We start from the raw sequence: 27,636 nt of genomic DNA on the forward strand, positions 1-27,636 counted from the left end.
CTCACACATAACTTGAATGTTTCTATTCTTTTTAATTCAAAAGATTGAAGTCTGCCTGCCTTCCTTGTTCTCCCATTTATCAGTTGAAAAGAAAGCTGGTTCCATGTCATGTGCATTTTAATATTGGTAGAAGTTAAGACAATTGTCAGTTAGTTTCAAATTGCTTTGGAAATATTGGGAAATGAAACTTCTGGTGGTGTGGTAGTGTCTGAAGTACATTGTGTCAAGTAGATAAATTGTGGTTTGTTCAGTATTTTGGAGGATTATCATAAATATTTGAACTCACTGCTATCTGGAATTCCCCACTTTCACCCATTTAAGTGCATTATCCATTCTAGTTTTTTTCATCTGGATTTTAAATGTTAACTATGTTAAGTATGGTAGTATATATTTTGCCAGTTTTCTTATTAACAGCATTCTTAGGTATTGCTAGGTTTTTATTCTAAATTGCAAAAATTGTATTTCATAAAGTTTGTTTCCATAATAATCATGCTTCACTTTGATAAACTATAAGTTGAAAAGTGGGATATATTTCTCCAAAGAAATAAAGTAAGCTTCAGTTCTAGAAATATATGTAGATAATCATTATAAAAAATAGTTCCTTAATGGCACAAGATGATTACAGTGATGATGATTTTTATCTGATGAAACTATACTTCTCTGTCAAAATACTTTATGATAATATTACCTTGGTATAGTAATTAAACATACTGGACTAGGAACACTTTTGGGGAAGAAATGGCAAAGTGGAAATAACTGTAGTGTAATTAAGAGCTGGCAAACAGACCAGCTTTGTAATTCTCTAGACCAGGAGTGTCAAACTCAATTTCGTTGAGAGCTGCATCAGGGCTGTGTTTGACCTTGGGGAGCCGTGGTGGGTGTGCCCAGGGTGGGTAAGGCCAGCTTGCCATCACTGGTGTCAGCAAGCTCTCTATGAGCGAAAATAGACTCCTGAGCTCTGTTTTGGCTGTGATGGCCTCCTGCAACCCTCTGCCAGCAAAAATGGAACTCGAGAGGGCCACACACAGCCCTCCCAAGCTCCAGTTTTGTTGGGAGAGGTACTGCGGGTTGGTCCTTTGCTGTTTCCAGGGCAACCCCGCGGGCCAGATCTAAGCATCCCAGCCCCCAGGCCTTGAGTTGACACTCCTGTTCTGGATAAAGTGGGGACTTGAGATCTTCCACAAGTGCTCCAGACAGTTCCTTCTTGCAAGAGAACTGTAAGGCAGCAGTCTCCAATGGATTTTAGAGTTCTGGAAGATGAAGAAAATATTGCCTACGTTAGCTTTGGACTAACAAATAGTATAGCATCATTTTGTTCAATCCTTAAGGAAAAATTTAAATATAACTTTAAGAATTTGAAAACATTTTTAATAAACATCAAAAGGGTATTTGATTTTGGAAGTGGACTAAGGAACCAGGTGGATTTGAATAAGATTTTGGGATAATTTATAAGAATTGTTCCTGTGGGGAAATATTTTCGTTTAGAATTATTTAAAAAAAAAAAAACAGAATGGGACTTTGAAGGATGGACACTGGAGGGAATAGAAAAAAATAAAGAGAAGAACACTTACTGCTACAGAATGGAGCAAAATATTTTAACATTCATCATATTAAAGGATATTTTTGAACAACGGACACAGAAGTTAATTTTAAAAGTATCTCATTCTATAGATAGATTTATCTTTAAAACATATTATTGAAGAGGAACAAATTTTACCAGGCAAGACTGGACTGAAGATGAATTTTAAAATGACAAGCTGCAACAAAGATATGGCAAAAGAAGTTACAATAGATATGCAAAAAATAAGCAGCAGATGTGTTAATTAAAAATGATTTACAAATAACAAACCTATATTGAATTTACAACAGAGGCTTGTTAAAGCTTTGCAGAACTTAAACACTGAATTCTTTGCCTCCCTGCATCTCCATGCCTACGGAGCAGCAAGGACAAAGAGGCAGGGAAACAAGGATTTCAGCTCCATGAGTTTATCCAACAACTGTACCGGGAGTGCTTGGATCAGTTTTTTGAGAAAGTGATCACATAGGCATGTCGCTTAACTGCTTTGTTCAATGAATGAGATTCTGATCCCAATAGTAATTGTAAATTGAAGACTATCTCTAATTGACTTTTGCCAATCTAGGCTGAAATGCTGAGGTTTTAAGGATTTGTTTATAGATAAAAAATAGGATATGGAAAAAAACAGATTATTGGTTGCATTTTAAGAGCAATAAGTTATCAAAATTGTTTATACATGTGATGGAGGCATAAGTCATTTCTTTATATATTTATTTTCTTTCTTTATTTTCTTTTTTTCTGCATATTCTTTTTTTCTTTCTATTCTTAGTTATTAATTTTTATTGTTGTAAGTGTAGTTTTTAATAAAATTACTATTAAAATATGCTGGCTTGCAAGCAGGGAATTTGTGAATGTTCATCCTTCATTAGGTACAAAAGCCAACTGGGGGTGACTTTAGGCAAATCACTCTCAGTCCTAAGAAGAAAGGTACTAGTAAACCACTTCCAAATTGTTGCCAAGAAAATTTCATAGACTGGTTCATGTAGTCACTAGAAATCATGATTGACTCAAAGGATTATAACACTAAGGAAAATGTGTTTCCTTAGTACCATGAGATTGATGTTGATATGATGATGATGATGATGATGATGATGATGATGATGATGATGATGATGTTTTTTTCTGAGGAGACTATTTTCTTCTCTCAAAATGCCTCATGACTTTATCCCTGCCTACAGCAGTATGTGAAACAGTTCTGCTCACTCTTGTTTTTCTTAACTGAACATAAGGATAGCGTTGTAGCAAGGTCAACTCCAATAAAGCTTTTCCTTATCTTAGAATCATTAAATCTTGGTGGGGGGGGGGGGATTGTGTGCATCATTTCACAAGCTGATTGGCAACATATACTTGTTTCTCTGCCCACATTTTGCTCTCACCTGTGCCTACAACATTTATTAATGCAAACAGTCATATTTGTCATATTTTCTTTATAACTGTTCCACTTTCAACAAAGCAACAGTCTTAATAATTTTAAAATATTAGTAAGAGTATAATATATGTAAAAGAAGGAGACAAAGAGAGAAATGCAAAAATTTGGCTACCTAATAAACACTGATGTCTTCAGATTCTTGCTGGTTTTGCCAGAATTAGAAAAACAGGTCCATGCTATTTTTCTTTAGCATGTGCATGCAATGTTGCATCAATGCTATAATGCTGCTTTCATCACTGTTGGCTAATTAATTGCTTCCATCATAAATTAGGCAATTGTATAAAGTAATCAGAATATGAAATAATATGCAATGGCTTTATTTTATCACTAGAGCAATTGTCCAAGTTTTGAAAATAAAATAATAGTTTTCTTCACAGCAAGAATTCCATGCCTGTTTTCTTCAATTAACAATTCCTACAACTAATTACTCAAAATATATTAGGAGGCTATTGGTGAAAAACCAACATACTATTAAAAGCATATGGCATCACCATAACACACAAACCAACTAAAGCCCACTAAAACATCTTAAGTAAACCAAAAGACTCAGCAGCCCCAGAAGAAAAAGCAGGAATCATCTACAAGAGGGGTGCATAATTCTGGCCCATGGGTCAGCCGTGGAAACAGTGAAGGATGGTCCATGGTGCCAACAGTGCCTCTGCTAGGGGAGCTCCGTTTTTGCTGGCAAAGGGCTTGAGGAGGCTATCCAGGCTAAAAATGGGGCTGGCAGAGGGTTTCAGGAGGCCATCCAGGCTGAAAACTGTTGGGAGAAGGCTTCAGGAGGCCACCCAGGCCAAAATGGGGCTGCCAGAGGGCTTCAAGAGACCATCCAGGCCTGGGGTGGGATTCAAAATTTTAACAACCGGTTCTGTGGGCGTGGCTTAGGTGGTGGGTGTGGCTTGGTGGTCATGTGACTGGGTGGACATGGCTTGGTGGACATGGCTTGGTGGAAGGGTGTGGCTAACTCAATATCACATCGAGGCACGCATCTCCTTCCCTGGCCTCTCATGACTGTGGGGATGCTGCAACAGTCATAAGTGTGAAAAATGGTCATAAGTCACTTTTTTCAGTGCTATTGTAACTGAGTGGTCACTCCATACAAGCAAAGTACAAGCAAAGGAGTGGAAAAAAACTCCAGAGATGTTCCTGAGACAGGAAGTCTAGTCCTGCCAAGAATGTAATAAAGGTTAACGGAGAGGCAGTTTCTTTAAGCAACACCAGAATGTTTCCTTCCTGCCTTCCTTACAGGATTAGGCCAGTAATTTCTTCTAACAACTGGTTCTCTGAACTGGTTAGAATGTTAACAACTGGTTCTAGCAAATAGGTGTGAACTGGTAGAATCTCACTTCTGATCCAGGCCGAAAACAGTGCTGGCAGAGGACTTCAGGAGGCCATCCAGGCTGAAAATGGGGGCTGGGGGGCTGCACACATTCCCTCCCGGGTCCATTTTTGCTGATAGAAAGCTAGCAAAACAAACTAAAAACAAAACAAAAGGAGAAATGTTTCCCCTTTTGCATTTGAGCATCCAAGAAGGGAAAGGAAAAGAGGAAAGACAAAGAAAAGATGGGAAGAGAGCAAGGTAGGAAAAAGAAGGAACAAATGGAAGGAAGAGGAAAGTAAAAAAAGGAAGGAAGGAAGGAAGGAAGGAAGGAAGGAAGGAAGGAAGGAAGGAAGGAAGGAAGGAAGGAAGGAAGGAATTTCTGCCTTAGGACTTGGCCACCAGCAGACGGCAAGGCTCTCCCTGGTCTCGCCTTCCTCTACTGGAGACAATGGATCCCCCAGCCCTTTCTGGGCCACCACTGGTACCCCGACACAAGTGATATCGAGCTGGTCACGCCCACCGAGCCCAAGGTCAAACACAATCCTGATGCGCCCCTCAATGATATCGAGTTTGACACCCCTAATCTAAACGTACAGTATAAGGACTGTAACAGTCACTATGTAGGACAAATAGAAGAGTAGCAGAGCCCATACAAATGACCCAGCTTTTAATTATAATGCTTCATATGTTACGTGAAATTACTGTCCAGAGAAGTCTCTAGGAGAGGTGAAAGAAAGAGGAGGTCAACCAGCAGGAAAATGAATTGACTCAATTACAGTAGCATTGGGTACACTCTTGAAAGATACCAAGGGATATGACTGGGGACAAATCTTCCTGAAGAAAGTCTAAAATCTATGTGGTTGCTAAAAGTCAACATTGAAGTGATGAAAAATAATCAGTCCCTATTCTAAGCAGCTTATTAGAAAATTCTATTAAAGTCTATAGTATTTATATTAAGGCTAGCAAATCTGTGCTGTAGTAATCCATATAATCACCAATGGCAACAAAAATGTCTACCAATCAGGTTAAAAATAAAGGCATACAGAAATTCATAAATAGGGTAAAATAACCACCCATTACAACCTGAAAAGCTAGACTTATTTATATGTATTTTTTAAAATCCCCTTTTACCCGTGTGGGTAGGACGTGTCTTCCTGAATCCTCTACCAGAGGCTTGGAATTCTGAGAGTTTTGTGCAATATAGTAGCTGTTCTAACACCAAGTGCCACCTTTAAATGGTATAAAGCTAAAAAAGATGTTTCCATATCAATGCTTAAGTCATGGATCTGTATTTCCGGGTGTCAATATTTCCTGTATTTTAAATTGCCAGTACTGTCAAGTTAACAAGCCAATTTTTTTCTTTAGAACATTAAAGCTTATTTTGAAATAGAATACTAAAGCTAATCATGCTGTCCATATGACAAAGAATACATGCTTTGTCATTTCCTTTCAAGTTGTTTGGGCTATGTATCATATTTAGTACATTAGAGGTTATGGCTCATTTCCTAATTTGACATTTCTTTTAAAATTTAAGAGATATGGTGAAGTGGCAAGAGTAGAATTTATACTGAATCATTATTTCATGCTTAATTTTCAGATCAAATATTCAGAAAATATTTAGCAAATATATAGACACACACACACACACACACACACACACACACTATAAGAATCTGCAATCTTTTGTGGCTAAAGAGATATGCAACAACATAGGAAGGGCACAGTTAAAATGAACAAGGCAGTCATGTAAATTGGACTGGGTGATGAGTATATTTCAAAAAAGGAACGACCCACCTCAATATACTGTAGTATAATGATATTGCATAAAAATAGTTTGTAATCTGCCTTCAATGCAATGGTTTTATAGCAATTCAATGTGACACATCAATGTAACTACTAGTTCAGCAATCGCCACATCACTCAGTGAAGTAGTGGGTTCCCTTCATTGATATATTCAATAAATAATCAAATAAATCAGTAAAGAGAAACACTACAAAGGTATTCAAGCTGATTTAAAACATTTTATCCCTACCTCATCATAGTTTTAAATGTCAGTTTTCATGTTTGATCAGAAAGCAAAGAACCTTATTCATGGATTCCTGTTAATTTACTAAGTAACATTCATTTACATTAATTCATGAATATCCCAGGCCAAATATGCAGAGTAGATTCATGCTTTGCATTAGTACTTAATATCCTTGCTGTTGGCCTTTTGCTCTTAATTGTACTTTGGCATAGTGATAACTTTGGTTAGCCCAAGCTAAATGATGTAGAACATAATAACTCTTTATTTTTAATTTGTATGGTTATTTTAGTTTGCTGCTACAATAATAAAGACAGATAGACATAGTGATGAAGCCAGTTTTTACTTGTAGTATATAAGTAAAGTAACATCACTTACCATGATATTCATCCAGATCTCAGAAAACTATTCACCATGATTATCTTTACTGCTGTTCTCTTCAAAACATCAAGATTTCTGGATAAGCTGATCAGTGTTTTGAGCTCACGTCTTTCAGAGCTACTCTGGTAGCTGCAAAAGAATGCTGAAGAATATGTGTAGTTCATGAATTCAAACCTACCTTAGCCAATTGTAACTTAATAAATCGTTATTCAACTAATATTAACTAATAGAAATAATATGCAATGGCTTTATTTTATCACTAGAGCAATTGTCCAAGTTTTGAAAATAAAATAATAGTTTTCTTCACAGCAAGAATTCCATGCCTGTTTTCTTCAATTAATAATTCCTACAACTGATTACTCAAAATATATTAGGAGGCTATTGGTGAAAAACCAACATACTATTAAAAGCATATGGCATCACCATAACACACAAACCAACTAAAGCCCACTAAAACATCTTAAGTAAACCAAAAGACTCAGCAGCCCCAGAAGAAAAAGCAGGAATCATCTACAAGAGGGGTGCATAATTCTGGCCCATGGGTCAGCCGTGGAAACAGTGAAGGATGGTCCATGGTGCCAACAGTGCCTCTGCTAGGGGAGCTCCGTTTTTGCTGGCAAAGGGCTTGAGGAGGCTATCCAGGCTAAAAATGGGGCTGGCAGAGGGTTTCAGGAGGCCATCCAGGCTGAAAACTGTTGGGAGAAGGCTTCAGGAGGCCACCCAGGCCAAAAATGGGGCTGCCAGAGGGCTTCAAGAGACCATCCAGGCCTGGGGTGGGATTCAAAATTTTAACAACCGGTTCTGTGGGCGTGGCTTAGGTGGTGGGTGTGGCTTGGTGGTCATGTGACTGGGTGGACATGGCTTGGTGGACATGGCTTGGTGGAAGGGTGTGGCTAACTCAATATCACATCGAGGCACGCATCTCCTTCCCTGGCCTCTCATGACTGTGGGGATGCTGCAACAGTCATAAGTGTGAAAAATGGTCATAAGTCACTTTTTTCAGTGCTATTGTAACTGAGTGGTCACTCCATACAAGCAAAGTACAAGCAAAGGAGTGGAAAAAAAACTCCAGAGATGTTCCTGAGACAGGAAGTCTAGTCCTGCCAAGAATGTAATAAAGGTTAACGGAGAGGCAGTTTCTTTAAGCAACACCAGAATGTTTCCTTCCTGCCTTCCTTACAGGATTAGGCCAGTAATTTCTTCTAACAACTGGTTCTCTGAACTGGTTAGAATGTTAACAACTGGTTCTAGCAAATAGGTGTGAACTGGTAGAATCTCACCCCTGATCCAGGCCGAAAACAGTGCTGGCAGAGGACTTCAGGAGGCCATCCAGGCTGAAAATGGGGGCTGGGGGGCTGCACACATTCCCTCCCCGGGTCCATTTTTGCTGATAGAAAGCTAGCAAAACAAACTAAAAAACAAAACAAAAGGAGAAATGTTTCCCCTTTTGCATTTGAGCATCCAAGAAGGGAAAGGAAAAAGAGGAAAGACAAAGAAAAAGATGGGAAGAGAGCAAGGTAGGAAAAAGAAGGAACAAATGGAAGGAAGAGGAAAGTAAAAAGGAGGAAGGAAGGAAGGAAGGAAGGAAGGAAGGAAGGAAGGAAGGAAGGAAGGAAGGAAGGAAGGGAATTTCTGCCTTAGGACTTGGCCACCAGCAGACGGCAAGGCTCTCCCTGGTCTCGCCTTCCTCTACTGGAGACAATGGATCCCCCAGCCCTTTCTGGGCCACCACTGGTACCCCCGACACAAGTGATATCGAGCTGGTCACGCCCACCGAGCCCAAGGTCAAACACAATCCTGATGCGCCCCTCAATGATATCGAGTTTGACACCCCTAATCTAAACGTACAGTATAAGGACTGTAACAGTCACTATGTAGGACAAATAGAAGAGTAGCAGAGCCCATACAAATGACCCAGCTTTTAATTATAATGCTTCATATGTTACGTGAAATTACTGTCCAGAGAAGTCTCTAGGAGAGGTGAAAGAAAGAGGAGGTCAACCAGCAGGAAAATGAATTGACTCAATTACAGTAGCATTGGGTACACTCTTGAAAGATACCAAGGGATATGACTGGGGACAAATCTTCCTGAAGAAAGTCTAAAATCTATGTGGTTGCTAAAAGTCAACATTGAAGTGATGAAAAATAATCAGTCCCTATTCTAAGCAGCTTATTAGAAAATTCTATTAAAGTCTATAGTATTTATATTAAGGCTAGCAAATCTGTGCTGTAGTAATCCATATAATCACCAATGGCAACAAAAATGTCTACCAATCAGGTTAAAAATAAAGGCATACAGAAATTCATAAATAGGGTAAAATAACCACCCATTACAACCTGAAAAGCTAGACTTATTTATATGTATTTTTTAAAATCCCCTTTTACCCGTGTGGGTAGGACGTGTCTTCCTGAATCCTCTACCAGAGGCTTGGAATTCTGAGAGTTTTGTGCAATATAGTAGCTGTTCTAACACCAAGTGCCACCTTTAAATGGTATAAAGCTAAAAAAGATGTTTCCATATCAATGCTTAAGTCATGGATCTGTATTTCCGGGTGTCAATATTTCCTGTATTTTAAATTGCCAGTACTGTCAAGTTAACAAGCCAATTTTTTTCTTTAGAACATTAAAGCTTATTTTGAAATAGAATACTAAAGCTAATCATGTTGTCCATATGACAAAGAATACATGCTTTGTCATTTCCTTTCAAGTTGTTTGGGCTATGTATCATATTTAGTACATTAGAGGTTATGGCTCATTTCCTAATTTGACATTTCTTTTAAAATTTAAGAGATATGGTGAAGTGGCAAGAGTAGAATTTATACTGAATCATTATTTCATGCTTAATTTTCAGATCAAATATTCAGAAAATATTTAGCAAATATATAGACACACACACACACACACACACACACACACACTATAAGAATCTGCAATCTTTTTGTGGCTAAAGAGATATGCAACAACATAGGAAGGGCACAGTTAAAATGAACAAGGCAGTCATGTAAATTGGACTGGGTGATGAGTATATTTCAAAAAAGGAACGACCCACCTCAATATACTGTAGTATAATGATATTGCATAAAAATAGTTTGTAATCTGCCTTCAATGCAATGGTTTTATAGCAATTCAATGTGACACATCAATGTAACTACTAGTTCAGCAATCGCCACATCACTCAGTGAAGTAGTGGGTTCCCTTCATTGATATATTCAATAAATAATCAAATAAATCAGTAAAGAGAAACACTACAAAGGTATTCAAGCTGATTTAAAACATTTTATCCCTACCTCATCATAGTTTTAAATATCAGTTTTCATGTTTGATCAGAAAGCAAAGAACCTTATTCATGGATTCCTGTTAATTTACTAAGTAACATTCATTTACATTAATTCATGAATATCCCAGGCCAAATATGCAGAGTAGATTCATGCTTTGCATTAGTACTTAATATCCTTGCTGTTGGCCTTTTGCTCTTAATTGTACTTTGGCATAGTGATAACTTTGGTTAGCCCAAGCTAAATGATGTAGAACATAATAACTCTTTATTTTTAATTTGTATGGTTATTTTAGTTTGCTGCTACAATAATAAAGACAGATAGACATAGTGATGAAGCCAGTTTTTACTTGTAGTATATAAGTAAAGTAACATCACTTACCATGATATTCATCCAGATCTCAGAAAACTATTCACCATGATTATCTTTACTGCTGTTCTCTTCAAAACATCAAGATTTCTGGATAAGCTGATCAGTGTTTTGAGCTCACGTCTTTCAGAGCTACTCTGGTAGCTGCAAAAGAATGCTGAAGAATATGTGTAGTTCATGAATTCAAACCTACCTTAGCCAATTGTAACTTAATAAATCGTTATTCAACTAATATTAACTAATAGTTCATTGTTTTTGTTTGCTCAATAGATTTTAATTATTTGAAAATACAGATGTTATCTTAACTAATATGTGCCTCAAATATGAAGAAAATAAGGCAAATTAAAGGAAACAGATAAACAGATAATCAGAATTGGAAGGGAACTTGTAGGCCATCTAGTCCAACCCTCTGCCCAAGCAGGAGACCCTATACCGTTTCTGACAGATGGGAGTCCAATCTCTTCTTCAAAGTCTTTACCTCCTGGGTCCACCAATACTCTTTCACCATCCTCTTCTAATAAATAAATGAGGATGTGATAAAACTTGCAGTAAAAATGACTGAATACAAATAATTTCACATTTATCCAATAGTGGTAACTTTTTTTATATCATTGCATCAACAAAGAAACAGAATTGCCCAAGTGGTGATTCAGTTGCTGAAAGTTGATTTTGAAAGCAGATTTAGCTGATCTCTTGATAGTCTACTATATTAGCAAAACACTTTCAGGATAAAGTAGCTTTCATCCATTCCAAATGAAATGCTACAAATAAAATCTGTTGAACTGATAAAAAGTACCATTTAGATAACTTGTGGAATCAGTTCCAATGACTGAGATCTAAAAAGCAGAAAAGATGCTTGTGATGTTAGGAAAATTCTGCTCTCTAAATCTTTGTCTCATCCCAACTTCAACTCCTGTTACACTACGTCATTATGGTGGAGGTAGGAAATGGCACTGACCATGTACTGAGAAACAGCAAAGGTTCTTTCAGAATTCATCATGTTTACGATGTAATAACTTTAAAAGCTCTCAGGATGTTTAGTTCCTGATGTTGTCATGTATGGAAAGCAAGCTTTGAAAAGACAATTACAGTGGAAATAGGGAATGTTAGAAGCTTGGACATAAGAAAGTTCAGCACAATGAAAAATTAAATGACTTGACTATGTGCTGACATTTTGACCATCAATGAATTGAAATTGACTAGAATTTCAAAATGCTACTGTTTTCAACTTATGACATAAAAAAGAAGGAATTGTGCTGCTTTCAAAGTCAGGAAGGATATACAAAAACAGTATATGGGTACAATGAAGCCAATAAAAAATAATATCAGTTTTTGAACAACCCTTTGATATGACAGTTTATACAGTTTAATATTATGTTTATGCTCCAACTACGGAGCCAGAAGAAATTGATGAGTTTCATGATCAACGTCAGGCTGAAATCAATGGAAAAGAATTCAACAAATAAGATGTGATATGGTTGGCATCTAAAATGCCAGAGTTGCAAATAGGAAGGAGGAAAACATGGTTGGACTGGTCTAGGAAACTGAAATGAAGCAAAAGAACAGCTTATCATTTTCTGCCAATCCAGTTATTCCCTGTTGAGGAACTTGCCATTTCTTAAATTGAACAGCTAAAACAGTACTGAATTATTAATACTTGGTTTTAAAAGTGCTAAGATGGATTTCTGTGAGGTACTAGGAGTAATTTAAGAATTGGGCATTAAACCATAGAACTTTACATGTTTTATAATCCAAGTACATAACACTATTTGCCTCAAGATTTTGCAACATGCACTAATCTTTTGGGGGGAATGGAAAGCATAGCTCATTACCAGCTAGTTGGCTCAGCCCACAAGGTGTCGAATAGGAGTAGGAGCTTATCAATGAAACATTCAGTTATGGAATTGTCTCCTAGAGGAAATGCCGCTAGTCAATTGAAGATTGAAGTTGATCCAAGCATCTGTAGAAAAATAACTAATGCAAGATCATACTGTCTTTCTGTATGTTTTTTTTAAATGAGCTTTTTCAACATTTTTATTAGACAATATTGGTCAAAATCATTGGTAGTATTTTCTATTTTTAATGTTACTGTTTTACAGACAATTATTTGGATTGCTATTTTGTACATCACAATAGGCATCTTTAAAGGCAGTACATCACTGTGGGACAATATTAATATCTCACATTTTGACTAGATTAAAGCTAAGAAGGGGAGTAAAGCAGTTTGCCAAGTGTATTTGTGGCTGAAGTCACCAGTATAAACTGGTTTTCTTGGAAAGAGTGGCTTGTATTACTGTTTTGCACTTGGCCCTTGAAATTCTATCTGCTCTATAATAGCATTTTGAGTTGCTTAAAAGCAGGTGGCTGAATGTTGTTCACAGGTGTAAACTCTTACATTATTTCTCACGGTGAAAAAAGGATGAGTAGATTATTATATTAAGAATTAATACATTCTTAAATCTTAATAATTCTGGAAACCTAGAGTAAAACAGTATGAATACCAATTTATAGCAGAAATAAATACCCTGCTATGAAGGGCCCAACATCAAATATTTCTTTTTAAAATTTGCAGAGATTGTATCATCCCTAAGGATTTCTAAAGAAAATTTCCTAAAGCACTTTTCTTAATCCTGACAATCAGGAAAGTATAGCTTGGGGTTATTATTGAATTTATTATAATAATCACGAAAATAATTAAAACATAAATATAAGCTTGGAAAGCATATAAAGTACCGTGTTTCTCCAACAATATGGCCTCCCCCAATAGGAAGTCCCAGCATGTTTTATAGGCATAAAATCAAATTAAGTCCCTCCCCCCCCAAATTAAGGCCTATATTAAACATGCAAAATGGGGGGGAATGGCTTGCCGTTAGGAAGTACTTTTGTTGCATACCCGGATATGGTGCTGCCTGCGCTGCTTCCCTGGCCAGCAGATCCGGCGGAGAGAGCCTGAAGCCGCCTGTCCTTTCCACCCCTCGCCCAGCCCATCCCCGTCCCCACGCATCTCCAAATGCACCAGCAGCTCCAAACGCTGCAGCGGCACGGGCATCGGGCAGAAGTGCTCACTCGGCGGGGCTCAGCTCGGAGGAGGACGCGGGGCAGGCCATCATCTTGCCTCCCTGTCCACGGATGGGTGGGCGCTATCACTGCCTCAGGAGTTTAGGTAACTTTCTCTGATGCCATCATATTCACAAAATTTAATCTTATCTGTAAATATAATGTAATATAAACTTTTGTAAACATAATGGGATATAGTATTAAGTCAACTAACTGCTTGCCTAGCAATATGCCTATAATCCGAAGGAAAGTGTGAGCAGACAAGATACAGTCAAACTGCCAGGAAAAGAAAACCTTATCTGCAGCAAGTTGGATGGGTTAGAGCCGTGATGGCGAACCTATGCCACGCATGCCAGAAGTGGCATACAGAGCCATCTCCCCGGGCACGCCAGCCATTGCTTGTTGCTCTTCAAGGTTCCGGTGCACGCATGCGCGCCGGCCAGCTGGTCTTTGTTTGTGGAAGCACCGGAAACTGGAAGAGCAGCTCCCCAGAGCACATGCACACACTGGCCAGCTGGTCTTCGTGCGTGCATGTGCATTAGAAACTGGAAGACCAGGTGGTCAGTGCTCCTACACGCATGCATCAGGGAGCTGCTCTTCTGGTTTCCGGTGCACACACACGGAAGCTCCCGTTTCAGCACTCCGTGCCGAAAAGGTTAGCCACCACTGGGTTAGAAGGTAAGTCAGTTGGGAGAGTTCATCTCAAGCCAATGCCAACCATTCATCCAAAAGGATCAGTCCTTAAGCCTCTTATTTAGGAGATGACCAGACTGAGCCCTAGGGTGGAGTTAAATGCATCATCAGTCTGCAACACCTATACCTCCAAAAGAGACCTAAGTCCAGCCACCCTTGAAGTCTTTGATTCTTATCTAGTACCAATTTGCATTTTCCATTAGTAGAACAGATTCTTGTGTACAGACAGTATAGAACATAGATGCTGTTACCTGAGTGTGCATTTCTAGTTGGTAATCATGGTTGCTGAATTTGAAGTAAAACAAGGCTCAACCCTCCGTTATTCAACATCTGTATGAAACCCCTGGGAGTGTTTCCTCCATTGGTTTGGAGTGATGTATCATGTTGTTCATTTATATAATGTTAATCCTACAGAATATGAAGATACTTTGGAGATTTTGAACTAATGGCAGATTGTGCAGGACTTGATGGGTTATTCATAAATAAACATCTTGGCTGGGACTTGTGGGTTTTCCTGGAGTTATATCTCTTGTTTCAACAGCAAGTGGAGGCCATGATCAGGGAATCTGCTACTCAGCTTCTGATGGTATTCCAGTTACAGACCTATCTAAAAAACTTTGTTGATGGTGATTCATATCCTTATCACCACGTATCTTGATTACCACAATTCACTCTATGTGGGACTGCTTTTGAAGAGAGTTCTGAAATCACACCTTGTCTAAGGCTCAGCAACCAGACTGCTAGTGGGTGGAATCCTTTACTTCAATATAACACCTATCCTATATTGCTGCCAGTAAGTTTCTGGATCAAATGCAAAGTGCTGGTTATTATTTATACACTCTACATCAGTGATGGCTAATCTTTTCCATGTTGGTGCCAAAAGTGTGCACGTGTGCACATGCTCACATGCCTGCACCCATGATGCAATGTGCATGCAACTCCCTCCTGCCACTACACATGCGCATGTGACCTGCACACGCACCACACACCTCTGCTCATGCTATACTAGGAACCACCTTCTTGAAAATCTATGAAGTCACCAGAGACAGCCAGCTTAGCTCCTATCCTGCCTGGATCAGCCTTTTTTTCACAATGGATGCATCCTAAATCTGCTACGAATCATATTGTGAAGTATGCAGTTGACATGCCAGTGGTGGGTCTTATCTGGGATGACAATGGAAATGCTTATAGGGAAGAGGTGAAGGCTCTGGTGGGCTGGTGCATTAAAAATAACCTGGTTCTAAATGTTAATAAAACAAAGGAGATCACTGTAGATTTTAAAAAGAGCCAGCATAGTCATACTCCATTCAGTATCAAGGATGCAGCTTAGAGGTGGTCAACAGTATTAAGTATCTGGGTGTGCAGATAACTAACAATCTGAACTGGCTTGTCCATACATCATCCTTAGTGAAGCTTGCAAACCAGTGTCTGCATTTCCTGCATCGGATGAGGAGAGCATATCTTTCTCTTTCTGTCCTGGCCAATTTTTGCAGAGGCACAATTGAGAGCATTTTAACAAACTGCATCACTGTTTTGTTTGGTAGTAGCAGTGCCTCAGATAGAAAGTCCATACAGAGAGTGGTAAGGGCAACCGAGAAGATTATAGGAAGCTCGCTTCTTGTCATTCAGGATACTCCTTATAACTGCTATGTGCTTAGAGCTCAAAGCATTGTTAGACACCCCATATACCCACTTTACAGTCTGTTTCTGTTGTTCCCCTTTGGGAGGAGGTTTCAAAGTATTTCTAGCAGGACTACCAGATTCAGTAACAGCTTTGTTCCCTATGCCATCCATATGGTAAACTCGCAAGATTCGTTTTTCCCGCCATGTATATGTATACCTCTGAACCAGACTGTGTTGTTTCTCTGTGTTATATAATGTATGTGGGTATATGCATAATTTTTTGTCATGTTTATGTAGTGTATATTGAAGGTGATGGCCCTTTGAGAGATGTATGCAACAAAATTTCATTTTAATGTATGCCGATTCGTGTACATTTAAAGCGGCAATAAAATTATTCTAAATCTAAGTCAAATCAGAGATGAATCTGCCCTCTCTCACTTCTGCCATTTCAAAAGCTACTGCGTATGCTTTTGATTGCTAATCTGATAATGTCCAGGTAGCAATTTAGAATTTGGTTTTGTTATTATTTTAGCTAAGGGGTGGGAGTTATGGCTGGTTTATGATGCCATTTGTACTTTATATAAAAATTGCCTGGAGTCTGTATGACTGGGTTATATATATATACATTTTATTAATTTATTAATAAATAAAGCAAAACCACTTATGTTCATTGATATAAAACACAGGTTTGAAAGGTGTCTATTTCTGGTCTCCCAGTCTGAGGAGGGTCACAAAAGCTCTTCCCTGAAATTTTAGTAGAGACAAAGTATCTTTTCAATGTGATGGGCTACTTAAAAATCATACACTTTTTTGAAAGTTATAGTAGCAGTTACAAATAAAACTAATTGTGACTTTTATACTGGTAGTTTTATATTAAAACAATGATTCTTCTAATTTAGTATCAATCAACACATATAAAATGTTGCTATAAAATGCCCTACACATCCTGAATAAATGAAATGTCTTACAGCCTATTCAAGGAACCACTAAGAACACTCCCACCAACAATGACAGGGCAAGCCACTAGTATATAAAAATAGAGCAAATCCCACCCCTTTTTTAGCACTGATGATATTACAGTGCCTACTTTGGTAATGATATGTCTGCAGGAAAACAACCAAACTCAGAGAACACCAAGGACTCCACAGAAACATCCTCATTAAATGAAAATGAAAAAATGAGACCAAAAAAACCCATTCTCTCAAACCTATATTTTTACATATAGATATATGCTTCTAATATATAACATGTTAAAAGATGTAAAATTGTCTGGCCCTACTTGCATTTAGAAGTAAAGGTCAGGCCTGATTGGTAGTTGAATAGGAGACCTGCAGGGAACATCAGGTTAGATGGGAACGTCAAAAGACTACTCAGAACCATTTCTGTATTATTGCTAAGAAAAAAAAGCATGAATGTGGGCCTTCATTGTTGCAGCATGTGCCCAATGGAACAACATTCCTTCTGATATTTTAACGGCCCCAATTCTTTGTTCCTCTGTCAGGCACCCACAACCAGGCTCTTCTTCAGAGGAAGAATGAGGGGTGAGCCATCTAGAATTAAATATCTAAAATACATTGATTGGCCCTGCTAATTCTATTATTATGATGTTACTCAGTTGCTCTCTTTTAGCTTCAGGGCATTTACTGTATGTTTTATTTTTAGTTCCTTGTTTTTATAGTCTTAAAAAATAAATTGGGGTAGCCATATAAATCTAACAAGCAAACAGTCCATAAAGTTGAGCTTGACTCAAAAGGAGATTCTACTTTGATATGTACCGTATTTGCCGGCGTATAAGACGACTTTTTTGCCCTAAAAACATGCCTCCAAGTGGGGGGGTCGTCTTATACGCCGGTAAATACATTGTCACTCGGTGCAAGAGCGACGGGGCGGAGCTCCGCAACTTGCGAAGCCCCTTCAAGCCCAGCCGAAGTCTCTCTTCCTCCTCCTCCCACCCACCCACCCACCCTCCGCCCGGCTCGGGCGCTATGGAGGCCAATCTGGAGGTGGGGTGGGGGTGGAGCGGGAGGGTCTCTGGCGGGCTGCCGCCCAGCCAGCCCCGAGCCGCGTAATGGCCCAGGGAGTGGGGGGAGAAGGTGGTGGGGGTGGACTGTGGCGCCCCTCCCTCTGGGCAGCGGGGCGGGGGCGGCAATTTGCTCCTCCCACTTCTCCCTCCCTCTTTGAAAGACCGGGAGGGCTGTGCTTGGGGCGGGGGTGTCCTCAGGAAGTTCCTGATGGGACCCCGCTGGGCAGGGCCACCCGGCTCCCGAGCTGCTTTCCAGGGTCCCCTTGGGAAGAAAAGGGTCCGGTGGGCGGTGGAAGAAGGCGAGCGCCCTCCTCCCGCCCCTGTCCCGTCCCGTCCCTCCTCTTGTCCCCTCCTCCCCTCCCCGCTTAAGAGAGAAAGATCTGCCTCCCCTGCACCGAGCTTCCACCCGGCGCCGCGTCTCCCGGCCAGCGCGCTTGCGACTTGGGAACCGGCCAAGCGACTTTAAAAACCGAGCGGAGGCCAGAGATAGCCGGAATTACCCTCCCACACCACACACACACACACACAGAGAGAGAGAGAGAGAGAGAGAGAGAGAGAGATGGCAGCTGTCCATCCCCCACCCTTGGAGTCCCGATGGCACGCACGCGGGGCTGTCACAAAGAAAGGGAGAGGAATTGAGTGCCAGCCTGAGAAAGGCGAAGCTGCCTCTCTAAAGCATTTTGGTGGCTTTGTAAGTTTGGGGGAAAGGGTTGGGGGTGTCAATCAAGAATTATATCCAGAATACCCCAAGTGTTACAACTTACCGTATTTGCCGGCGTATGAGACGACTTTTTGCCTTGAAAAGCATGCCTCCAAGTGGGGGGTCGTCTTATACGGCGAGTATATAACAAAAACTATATTTTGAGTGGAAATGTTGGGGGCTCGTCTTATACGCCCAGTCGTCTTATACGCCGGCAAATACGGTACTGTATATTTCAGGTACCATTTTAGTGAGGTCATTATTTTCAAATAAGCTGTTGTGTTCTTTTTTTATTTTTTAAAAGGAGCCACTGTTTTACTCTGGGGAGAAAAACAGTGTAAGATCTGAGATTAGAGTGAGCAACATTAAACAGGTCTTATATGTTAGCTGTCAACAATCAGAACAGTGGTGGGATTCAAATTGTTTTACTACCGGTTCTGTGGGCGTGGCTTGGTGGGCGTGGCAGGGGAAGGATACTGTAAACTCTCCAGTCAGAGGTGGTATTTGCTGGTTCTCCAAACTATTCAAAATTTCCACTATCGGTTCTCCAGAACTGGTCAGAGCCTGAATACCACCTCTGAATTAGAAGTGAGAAGAGAGCATGTAACATTCCTAGTTAGGGAATCCACCAAAGGCATAATATGTTTTGGGTCCCCTGTCTTAAGGAGGTCTATCAGGTAGGACCAAGAAGGCTCCCTCCCTGTGGAACATTATCCCTGCAGAAATTGGGGCGTTGGTTCTTACCTGATACGCCCCTTCTAGGCGAGCCGCGAGGAGCATCCAGACTGTGGGATGTGCTTCTGAGTCCTCTTCTTTCAGGCTGAGCTTTAGACGAGGAAACGCTCCGCCCCTCCCACGTGGCATCGCGCAGCGTCTCCCCAGTTTTTTGCGATAACGAGAAGAGAAGTTATTGATCCTTTCTAATCTACTATTGGCTCCTTGGCTGAAACAAGAGTCCCCACCAGACGGAGATACTAGGGTGGGGCTGGATGCTCCTTGCGGCTCGCCTAGAAGGGGCGTATCAGGTAAGAACCAACGCCCCATTCTCCCTCGAGCCGCTCGGAGCATCCAGACTGTGGGACATACCAAAGCTTGGCTGTCCTATGGGTGGGACTCCGTCTGGCCCGAAGGCCCCTCCGGATCACTGACAACCCTCTGTAAGACCCGCCGGCCAAAGGAGGCCTCCGCTGAGGCATACGTATCTATCTTGTAATGCCTGATAAACGGGGACGGAGAGGCCCAGGTGGCTGCCCTACAAATGTCAGCGATGGGGGCTTGTGTGGCCCAGGCCGCCGAAGTGGCTGCACTCCTGGTGGAATGGGCAGTTATTCCACCAGGTGCAGGCAGAGAATGGGAAAGGTAACACCTGGCAATGGTCGCCCTGATCCAGCGGCTGATAGTGGAAGGAGAAACCTTGAGCCCTAGCGTCTTGGGTTGAAAGGATAGGAAAAGAGATTCCGACCTTCGTAAGGATTGAGTGCGCTTAATATATATACGCAAGGCCCTTCTAACGTCTAGGGTGTGCCAGAGAACCTCCCTGTTCCCGGAGGGTCTAGGGCAAAAATTTGGTAGAACCAGTTCCTGTGATCTATGGAAGGGCGAGTTAACCTTGGGTAGGAAAGTGGGGTCAGGACGCAGGACGACCCGGTCTGCATGGAACACGCATAGATCGCTCCTGACTGACAGAGCTGCTAATTCCGACACTCGACGAGCAGAAGTGATGGCTACTAGAAAAACTACCTTAAAGGTGAGGAACTGAAGAGATGAATCCCTCAAAGGCTCAAACGGAGGACGTGTAAGAGAAACTAGGACCTTGTTGAGGTCCCATGTGGGAAACCTGTGAACAGTGGGAGGGCACAGGTTGGTGGCACCCTAAGGAAGGATCTAACCCGGGGTGATGGGAAGGGAGCCGTAGTTATCACAGGAGACCACTGTTGAGAGGGCAGAGACTTGCCGTCTCAGGGTGTTAGGTGCAAGCCCCTTGCGAAGGCCTTCCTGAAGAAATTCCAGGATCTGAGCCACGGAGGGAGAGAGAGGGTCAACCTGGGACCCACTACACCACTTGCAGAACCCCTTCCAAGTGGCATCATAAATTCGTGTAGTGGAGGGTCGCCTGGCGGCCAAAATAGTGTCGATGACTTGGCTTGAGAGGTTCTCGCTGGTCAGACGGATCCGCTCAACTTCCAGGCGGCTAACTGGAGCCATTGAGGCTCCGGATGTAGAAGGGGCCCCTGAGAGAGGGAGACCCTGTCCGGGGATCCGCCATGGGGCGCTACCGATAAGTTGCGGAGGTCCGCAAACCACGGTCGCCTGGGCCAATAGGGAGCCACCAGGAGAAGGTCTGCCCTCTCCTGAATGAGTTTCTGAATGACTCTGGGCACTAGCGGGAGCAAGGCATATAGGAGCCCTGGGGGCCATGGGCAGCGCAGAGCGTTGTGGTTCTCCGACCCGTGAGACGGATACCGGGAGAAAAACCGTGGAAGTTGTGTGTTGGATGGGGAAGCGAATAGATCCACCAGCGGTAGGCCGAATATCCTGGACGCTTCCTCGAATAGGGATGGATGGAGTCGCCATTCTGCTTGGTCCACCGTGGCCCTGCTCAGCCAGTCCGCCTGGGTATTGTCTATTCCGGAGATGTGTTCGGCTTTTAGTGATAGGAGGTTGGCCTCTGCCCAGCGGCAAAGGCGCTCGGCTTCCTTCATCAGCTGAATGGACTGGGTGCCCCCTTGCCTGTTGATATGGGCCTTGGCCGTGACGTTGTCTGTGAGAACGAGAACGTGACAACTGCGGATCTGGGGGAAGCTGCGCAGAGCCAGATGGACGGCGTGGAGCTCTAGCCAGTTGATGCTGCATCTTTGTTCGGTCGGCGACCATTTGCCTTGTGCCGAGAGTGAGTTGAGATGGCGCCCCAACCGGATAGACTTGCATCCGTAGTGACGGTGAGTCTTTGAGGCTCCAGCGAAGAGGTGGCCTCTGTTGATGGCGGGATTGGTCCACCAGAGAAGAGACGTGAGAACCTTTGGAGGGACCTTGACTCTGACCTTCGAGTTGCTTCTTCCGGATCTTTGGAACGGGAGCAGGAACCACTGGAGGGACCTGCTGTGTAAGCGGGCCCAGGGAATAATAGAGATGCATGACACCATTTTGCCCAACAATCTAGAGAGGTCAAGCAAGGCCACCCTCCTAGAACGTCTAATCTGTTTGACCAGGGTTTGAATGCTAAGGAACCTCTCTGGGGAGAGGAAAACTCTCTCTGAGACCGAATCAATTATGGCACCCAAGTGGTTGATTCGGGTGGAAGGGGTAAGTTGGCTCTTTTGCCAATTGACTAGAAACCCGTGTGCCCGTAGGGCTGAGAGGGTGACCGTGGTATCCCTGACTGCCTGGGACTTGGACGGGGATAGAATAAGGATATCGTCCAAGTAGCAGTGGAGGCGGACGGGAATGCTCCTGAGGTGGGCCGCCAGGGCCGCCAGGACCTTGGTGAAGGACCTGGGGGCGAGGCCAGCCCAAAGGGTAGGGCCACGTATTGATAGTGAAGGCCATTGTAACAGAACCTAAGGAATTTGTGATGAGAGGGCCTGATTGGAATATGGAGGTATGCCTCAGAGAGATCTATGGAGGACAGCCAGTCTCCCGCCTGGTGCCTAAGAGAATTGATTGCAAGGTGTGCATTTTGAATTTGCGCTGGATAAGGTGACGGTTGAGCCGTTTCAGGTCTAGGATGGCTCTCCAGCCCCCAGAATGTTTGGGCACCACAAAGAGATGGGAGTAAAATCCCTTTCCTCTCTGAGCCGGAGGGACAGGTTGAATGGCCTGGATATCAAGCAGGTGATGGATGGCTGCATCCATTAGAGCACGTTTGGTGGGATCCCTGAGGAGGGGATGGGAAAAAGCGATCAGGGGAGTGGATTTGAACTCGGCGAGACCAAACCTTATTGTGTCCCTAACCCATGCATCGGAAGTGGATTTATCCCATTGGGCGGCGAAGTGGCTGAGGCGGCCACCAATGGGGAGGAGGAAGAGGCTCTACCTTCTGCGGTAGGGCCTTCCTCCCGGTCCCAAAGGTCTCTTATAACCACCCCGTGCCTAGTTCTGTCGCCCGAGTCCGTGCGATCCTGGGATCGGAAGGAAGGGGGTCGGGGGAATCTGGGCGGGAAGGGGGTTGGTAGAAAGGGCGGGAAAGCTCCTCCGAAAGGGCTGGGAGCCCCTGGTCTCCGATCTTCGAAAAAGGGAAGGCAAGTACTTCCTCTTACTGCGACCCTCGACCAGCAGGGGTTCGAGGGCCGGGCCAAACAGTTTGTCTCCTGTAATAGGGGCAGTGGCCAGCTTGACCTTATTCTTTACGTCCGCCTGCCAGTGTTTGAGCCATAGCAGGCGACGAGCCGTGGCGTGGGGCGTGATGGCCCTGGAAGAGAATTTCACCGACTGGTAAGTGGCGTCAGCCGAGAACTCGGCTGCAGCCACTAACCGCAATGTCCTGGTGCGCCCTCAGGTTGGAAGCGGGGCGTGTTCCCTGAGCTGACGTAGCCAGCGGATAGAGGACCTAGTGAAAAAGAGGCGGCGGTAGCTGACTTAATGGCCCAGGCGTCGGATAGGTGTGCCCTGCGTAGGGCCAGCTCCACCCGCTTGTCCTCAGGTTTCAAGGCCTCTAGGGCCTCACTAGGTGTGGAGGAGGAAGCTAGACCCACAATGGGGTCATCGACCTCTGGAATGTTCAGGAGGCTGGACAGTGCCGAATCGAGATTAAAGAATCTCTTGTCTTAGCTAGAGGGTGTGGGAGGGGTCCCTGTGGAGGATAGTTGCTTCGCTACCAGATCCACGAATATGGGGGGGATGGGATGACCTCCGCTTCAACCACTGGTTGGGTGAAAATGGAGTCTTCTGGGCCCTCTGGGATGGGGGGGAGGTCAGCAGGGGCCTGGGAAAGAAGGCCCGAGACATTCTTGGCCTTAAGGAGGAGGGACTTGAACATGTGCGGTTTGAAGAGCCCCCCAAAGGTGGGTTGGTCAGGAGAAGTGCCCTTGTCCTCGGACATCTCCCCCTCCATGATGTCAGTCTCTAAGGGAGGTTCACTGTAGCGGGAGGATCCCATCTGGGAACCTTCATCCTCCTCCCTGAAGTCCCCAAAGTCCCCTTCCTCCTCAACCTGGGCCCCAACCGGAGGAGGGCTGTCCCTCTGAGAGAGTACCTGATCAACCGGGGGACCGGTTGTGGAAGGATCTGATAGACAAGGAGTCGTGCTCGGAGACTCGAGGAGAGAAGCCTGATCTGGACATGTGCTGTAGTTCCTCTATAACACTCTGGCGGATGGCTGATTCCATCCAAGCCCTGATGTGAGGTGGAACCTCAGATGTAGAAGGTTCATCCTGGCGCAGACCAGCAGCCGTGGGTGTAAAAGTGGCTTCAGGTGTCAGACTAATCGTAGGACCGGGGTCGGGAGACCCTGGGGCGAACTGCGCCTAGGTAGGGAAGAAAGGCCTGGGGGGAGGTTGAATAGAGGTAGGGGTGGAGGAGGAGGTAGAGACGGCTCCGAGCGGGACTCCCTTGAACGCCTGTCGAACTCTTTTCTAACGCCTTGTGGCGCCTTAAGGCGTCACGTTGAGAGGCCTGGAAGGTTCCTTGTCCTTTCTAGAGCCCTTAGGTTCCTTGTCCTGCCTGCGCAAGTAGTGGGACTTTGCCTTAGCCTTCAATGAAGGACGTTTAGAGGAATTGTCGTCTGCCATATTGAATAATAGAGATTAATAAGGGCGGTTGGCTCGCCCAGATCAGGCCTGGATAAGGCCGGGTGAGGATGAGGCTGGCCCGCTCCCCCTTTTGGAATTTTACTTGTACAGAGATAACAGAAAAATATATATATTTAGATATGTAATCCTGTTTTTGTCCTTTTTTTAGTTATTTTTATTTTCTTTATATCAGCTGAATATCCAGGTACTCCGATATATTTAATATCTAAGAGAAAAAAATTTCTGTACCAAAAAATTATTTCTTTTTTTGTTATTATTCCTTTTGTATTTGAATCAAATATATATTCTATTATAGTTATTTTTTTTTTTTTAATGTATATCTCTCAGTACCGGCCGAATCAGTCGAATAACGCCTGAGGCCTAGAGTTGAAGAGGAGGCCTCTGGTAGCCAGCCTCCAGACAATAGAAGAAAAACCGGAGGGGGGGGGCTGCAACTTCGCCCCGAAAGGGCTGCGGGAGGCCAACAAGCACTAACCAAGACTAGCCAGGCAGTTCAAAATGGGCAGCTAGGCTTTAACCCTAGGCCTGGAGTTCCAATTCACCGCAGCTGAATATTAGAGAAAAAAATTTTGGCGCCCGACCACGAGGCGGAGCCAAAATGGCGGCCGCGAGCTGAACTGCCGGGACACCTTCGGGACGGAAAGGAAAGGAGGGCTTGGCCGGTCAGCTCGGCGCGCCTAGAGCCCTAGGGGCGATAGCCCTCCCGGTCGGCGTTTAGGGTGGGGGGGAATCCAGCGAAGGAGCGCGTGCCACGGGCAACGCGAAGGCAGCGACGAGATCTGATAAGGGGGCGCGTCGCGCTAAAAGCGCTGTGAGCCCGCAACTTCGCCCCGAGGACAGGAAAAAATTTTCCTTGAGTCCGGACCCTTTGCGCAGGAGGAGGAAGGAAGGCAAACCTTATTGGGACGGAGAAATGGAGGATTCAGTGAAAACAGCCAAGGAGCTCTTTGAAACGCAGCCTGATTCTTCGAGGCTGAGCAAAAGACTGGGGAGACGCTGCGCGATGCCACGTGGGAGGGGCGGAGCGTTTCCTCGTCTAAAGCTCAGCCTGAAAGAAGAGGACTCAGAAGCACATCCCACAGTCTGGATGCTCCGAGCGGCTCGAGGGAGAAAATATTGGGCCCATTTTGACAGTCTTTCAAAAGGCCTTGAAGTCACTGTTTTGACAATGGGCCCGGGGACCCTAAAGTGATATGGAGGCCATCAAGTGGTGGTTTGATTGTTGTTGCCAGCAGGGTGGGGATTAAGGGGTTTGTATTTGTACTGAGTTTGTATTTATTTACATAAGCCATCCAGAGACACCATGAGTGAGTTTGAAGATCATATATATTTTTCGTAATAAATAAATAACATTCCAATGCCCCAATATTTCAGAATGTATCCTCTCACATTTGTTAATCTCTCATAGGTGGGTACCACCTGAGAATTATTGCATTAGATAAATAAGGCTATAAATGAAAGCTAACAGAACTATTCCTATTTTGATGTCCTCCCCATACATTGGATTTTACTGGATATATTTATTGGGGATCATGGGAGATATAGTTCAACATGTCTAGAGGGCACAAGCTGGGAAAAACTATATTAAGGCACATAAAATTAAAGTCAGAACAGATGCAAGTTGCTAAAACTCCATCACGGAATACAGGCAGTCCTCAACTTACAACAGTTTGCTTAGTGGCCATTTGAAATTACAATGACACTGAAAAAAGCTACTCATGACCGTTTTTTACACTTATGACCACTGCAGCATCCCCATGGTCATGTGATTTGCATTTGGATGTTTGACAAGTGACTCACATATATGGCGGTTGCAGTATCCTGGGGTCATGTGAACACCTTTGCAACCACCTGACAAGCAAAGTCAATGGGGAAGCCAGTTTCACTTACAACCATTTTGTTAATTGAACAACTGTAGTGATTCACTTAAGAAATGTGGCAAGAAAAGTCATAAAATGGGGCAAAAATAATCATAAAATGACTCAATTTGTCACTTAATAACATATTTTGGGTTCAGTTGTAGTCATACATTGAGGACTATCTATACTAATAAAGCATCAATTTAGAACTGAAATCCATGACAAGGCAAATCACATTGAATCCACCTTCTCCCTGGATAGTTGTGGCTTTAATTCAGGCAGAAACCTAACGTTTAAGAAACTGCCATTTTTCCCCCTGGTGTTGTGACCCGCCGGCAGCTAGCGGATATGGCAGCAGAGTTGGACAGCGAGGAGGTTGGGAAGGAACATGGGCCAGTCCTGGAGGCTGAGGAAGGCTCGGATGAGGACTCTGCGTCAGAGGCAGAGATGGGGCTAGGGCAGACTGGCAGTTACCAGCTGCCTTCCGAGTCAGACAGCGGTGAGGCAGGGGAGCAGCTGGAGCCGGTTCCTAGCCTGTGCATGCGCAGAGCTGCCAAAAGAACAATTACGAACTAAGGGTTGACATGGGAGTAAGGCCACAGGTGAACGGTGAATAGCCCCTCCCATAAGGGTTAAAAGAGGAGCAGAAGGGGAGGGGGCTTTTGCAGGAAACAATTTGTTCGTTGCAGCGGTGTGAAGATCAGTCCATGCATCTCAGAGACTCTGTGCCAAGCCTTTCCTTGTCAGAACTGCGTTTGAAAAGTTTTACTTGGCAGCTCTCCAGGCTAGATAAGGTCTGTGCTCCTAATTAGACCCTTGAAAGACTGTTTGCCAGGCCTTTGGCTGAAGGTGAATGCAAGAAATGCACCTTTGTTTAATAAAAGGGGTTTTGCTAAGACAAAAAGTCTGCTTAGTGCTTTTTGGGGAAGCCTAGGTCAGAACACCTGGAGTGCTTTCATTTATGCCACTGATGGTTGGGGGAGCAAAATTTAGCAAAGACAATTTGTAAATGGAAGAATGACTTGCACATACAATTTGGCTCCTAATGTGCTATGGCCTAATCTGAGTAAGGAATTGGGATATAAGAAATATTTGGAGAGTGTATCAATTTGTCTCATCAATTTGTGTAATGAGAGGCAGTCCCTGTGGTTTCGGTGAAATACCTCATACTGATTTTGATGAGCATCGGTATCATTCATTCTGTAAAAAAAGGAATTTTGACAGTTGAATATTCAAGTATTCCCTGTTTTTCCCAACTAGACCTATCTTGAAATTTCTATCACCCAAGAAGATGGAAGATAGAGCACAGAATTCTGTTTTGCTGACATAGTTATGAACAATGAAGTGTATCTTATCCAGTAACACTAGCTTATGTCATAAATGGAAGGACATAGAATAGAATTATTTATTGGCCAAGTGTGATTGGACACACAAGGAATTTGTTTTGGTGCATATGCTCTCAAGATACATAGGTCAAGAATCATAGGTATAACACTTAGAAGTAATCATAGGGTACTAGAAATCATACTAAGAAACGTGTGTGTGTGTGTGTGTGTGTGT

At 43.2% G+C, this 27,636-nt stretch overlaps 1 long non-coding RNA gene across 2 annotated transcripts in view; it reads right to left on the reverse strand.

The window, feature by feature from the left end:
• Positions 1 to 10,390: 10,390 nt before the first annotated feature.
• The window catches only part of LOC148130171 (uncharacterized), a 30,966-nt gene continuing 13,720 nt past the window's right edge, over positions 10,391 to 27,636 (reverse strand). For both annotated transcript variants that reach the window (XR_015750055.1, XR_015750054.1), the window contains exons 2-3: positions 12,207 to 12,334; positions 10,391 to 10,518 (exon numbers count right to left, since the gene is read on the reverse strand). This is a non-coding gene — a long non-coding RNA (uncharacterized LOC148130171). The remainder of the gene's footprint in view (positions 10,519 to 12,206; positions 12,335 to 27,636) is intronic.

This window comes from Notechis scutatus, chromosome 6 (genome assembly GCF_049901735.1).
Source record: "Notechis scutatus isolate UNSWTSFEM ecotype Mainland chromosome 6, rNotScu1.2, whole genome shotgun sequence".
Taxonomy (NCBI): domain Eukaryota; kingdom Metazoa; phylum Chordata; class Lepidosauria; order Squamata; family Elapidae; genus Notechis; species Notechis scutatus.